Source organism: Uloborus diversus, chromosome 4 (assembly GCF_026930045.1).
Source record: "Uloborus diversus isolate 005 chromosome 4, Udiv.v.3.1, whole genome shotgun sequence".
Taxonomy (NCBI): domain Eukaryota; kingdom Metazoa; phylum Arthropoda; class Arachnida; order Araneae; family Uloboridae; genus Uloborus; species Uloborus diversus.
In genome coordinates, this window is record NC_072734.1 from 53,044,943 (window position 1) to 53,048,451 (window position 3,509).

The following is a 3,509-nucleotide window of genomic DNA, read 5'->3' on the forward strand; positions in this document are numbered from 1 at the left end:
ATTTAGAGATCTAAAATCACCAACTGATCTCCACTCTAAAGTTCCTTTCTTAGGAACCATGTGGAGTGGCGAAGCGTAGTTGCTTTTCGAAGGTCTTATATGTCCTAGATGCATCATATTTTGAAATTCTTGCTTAGCAATTTTAAGACGATCTGGAGCTAACCTTCGAGGTTTTGCTACTGCGGGAGGACCTTTTGTTATTATGTGATGAACAGTATTGTGTTTTACTGTTTGATGTGGATTAGGTAATTTGGTAATAGCAGGAAATTCTCGCAACAATTTATGATATTTTTTATCTCCAGAAAGAGAAATTTGAACCGAATGTAGTTTCGAATCTTTAATTTGGCCTGTTGATTGCAATTTTGTTTTCGTATCTCTCAGATACTTATTGCGGAGATCAGGCACCAATTCAAAATAATGAAGGAAATCTGCTCCAAGAATAGGTGAACTAACATCAGCAATCATGAAAGTCCATAAAAAGTTTCGTCTTAAATTCAGATTCAGCGATAAGGTTTTCTGACCATAAACATTAATGTTGGAAGAATTTGCTGCCATAAGGGTTTGTTGTGTAGCATTTCGTTTCTGGTAGATATTAGCAGGAATTAAACTGACGTCCGACCCTGTGTCAACCAGGAAAGATATATTTGTTGTCCGGTCACGAATGAACAGAGGCGACGTGATTCCTTAGGCAAAGAATAAGTCGCCGCTATTCCTTGCTCGTTTCGTTTCCCTGCCAATTGCAAGGTTTCACGCATTTTTCGTCTCTACATTTTTCTCCAAAGCGTCCATGATACCAACAAATTGAAAAATCACGCTTACGAGAGACACTCCTTTTGCGAGACCCAATGTTTCTGCGATTGGGCGAACGACCGCGAGAAAAGGAAAGACGATCAATTCTTTTGTTTAACTTTTCAATTTCGCGAAGAAATTTAGTCTCAAGTGTTGGTTCACTTTTATTAGACACTGCAAAAGTCTCCGTGGGAGATGGTGAAACTTCGATGATCCTATCGGCAATTTCTGCAGCTTTGTCTAAAGTAAGTTCGGAAACTGCAGCTAAAATTGTTTGGACTGAAGATGGCAAACGCAGCAAAAATAACTCTAGCATCAAATTTTCAGCTACGTTTAAAGTTTCAGCGTGACGTTTCATGTTCCGTAGCAATTCAGATGGTTTGCGAGAGCCTTATAGTTCCCCTGAAAGTAACTTTCGAATTTCCTGTTGGGATGATTCCCCAGAGCGAGTTATAAGTTCTTTCTTAATATGGGAAAAAGGATCGGTTTTATCTGGTTTCATTAATACATCTCTTATTAAAGAAGCTGTATCAGGAGGAATATGTACAACTACGTAATTGTATTTTGTTTTCGAATCAGTTATGGGCTTTGGAGTAGCAAGTTCAAAAGTACTTTCGCACATTACAAACCATAAACTAGGATCTGATCTATGGTACTGGGATATTTGTACTGCACTTATTTCAGATATGGTGCACGGTTCAGATTCTTTAGGTTCAGACATTGAATGAATTATATTAATGCATATCAATATAGTACTTTTAACAAAAATGCGTAATTTATACTGTTAATGGGAATTAGGCATTATAATCACAAACGCGACATATATACAACTGAAAAATGCAATGTTAAAAAATTATCATGCATACTATATTTTTAAAGATAAAACTTCATGAAAACGAAGAGTAATTACATGCATGTGAAACATTTTCTTCGACTTTACCATAAGAAAAACACCGAGAGAGCTTAAACTGAGGGAAATAAAGGGGCATCTAAGTGACCTACTTTTCCACGCGAATCAAATGCAAAGCACAGAGAAATGACTTACAGAAATTGCACTTATCTGCGACCTTGAAAGCAAAAGTTCCCCCACTATCGCTATGGCATTTCTCCCCGGTTGGAATACTTTGAAGATGCTGTGCTCAGCTTCATCACACAATTTAATCCATTTTTTTGAGTTTTTGGGGTGAAAATGCAGCACAAGTTTAGTTCTGTTGAATTGGGTGTTTAATCCGAAAGGTCACCATTATGTGGGTGTTGGTGGTTATGTCAGAGGTGGTATATTCACTACATAACTCGGTTTTAAATGATCACTGTTTAATACACATATTTACACGTTCACTCTTCCAGTGACCATCTTGCTCTGACTGCCAGTGCTGATTCTCAGTTAGCCTTGTGGGAGTTCAAGTGGTTGCGCAGTTGGGGTTTCCATAGTTGCGCAATTGGGATTTCTCCTTTTGCATGAACCGATCTGATGAATTTATGGGTTTTCCACAAGTCATCTGTTACAATTCTGAATTCTTTAAATAGTCAATAATTTGATGATAATCCATAGAACATTTATCTTCTTATACGAAAATCATTCCCACATTATTATGCATTCTCAAACAAATTATTTCTATTCCTTCATTATCTATATAAAGAACATTTCCAACATTGCTCTTTGTTAATTTCTTTCCCTTCCATCCAACTAACAAAACTTGTCCAAACGTGAATGAATCCTTTGGCATATTCTTATGATTTGATGTTTTGAATTCAGCAATATTTTCATTTTAAAATTATTTGTAAGTGTGAGTTTGTTGTGAAATTAAAGTGAAATATCGTTCGGTTTGTTGAAGTACTTACTACATTCAATAAGATAACTTGTTACAGGATTCAAATAGTGCATATCTTGTGTGTCAGGATGAGAATGGATCTTTTTGGATCCTTTTTTTTCCAACTTTTTGAAAGTTGACCTATGAATTTACTTATCTCTTCGCAGTGTGTTTAACGATTTCAATCAATGCTCGCAAAAGTAGTCCTCTCCTGTGACTTGTGGTAACAAATCTGAGAGCAGTTTCAATATTGTATTGTTCCAATATAAATTTCAAGTTTTTAAGCACTTATTTAGCTTGAATTAGCTCGTCATATCACAAACATGTCATCACAAAATTATTTTCACATACTTAGGAGTTTTTAAGTGAAGTTTTCATTATTTTCATCACATACAACAGAAAAAATAAACACACGAAACAATTTTTTAAAAAGTTAAATAAAAGTTTTTGTTTTTTAAATAAAAGCACTTATAATTTTTGTTGAAATGTTACTTATATATGTTTTAAATGTGAGTACTAACTTTAAACTAAACAATAGTTTGTTTGATACTAGCATTATACAAGTTTACCCTGTATCAGCTTATAATTAAATATCCTTCCGTTACCGTATATTTTTTGTCCTTCCGTTACCATTAAAAACCATATAAATTAAATATCTATTAAGATTTTAGCTATGCCTCCTTGACAAGTTGCGTAATTCTGCTTTTCATAAAAAAATATTAGTTTCTATACCCAACAGGTTCTTGGTAAATTAACTGAGATGTAGTATTTTGGTAACGGAAGGACATCAAATTGTCACCTTAGAAACGGACCTATTTTATGGTGGGAAAAAAAAAGAAATTTTAAATTACTTACCAAAATGTTTAACTAGACATTCAAAAGATAAAAGTTAACCAAAATATTATATGC

General features: G+C 34.4%; 1 pseudogene; it reads right to left on the minus strand.

Annotated features, from left to right (window-relative positions):
- Positions 1–706: 706 nt before the first annotated feature.
- On the minus strand, positions 707–1,471 carry LOC129219696 (uncharacterized; annotated as a pseudogene).
- Positions 1,472–3,509: the final 2,038 nt, after the last annotated feature.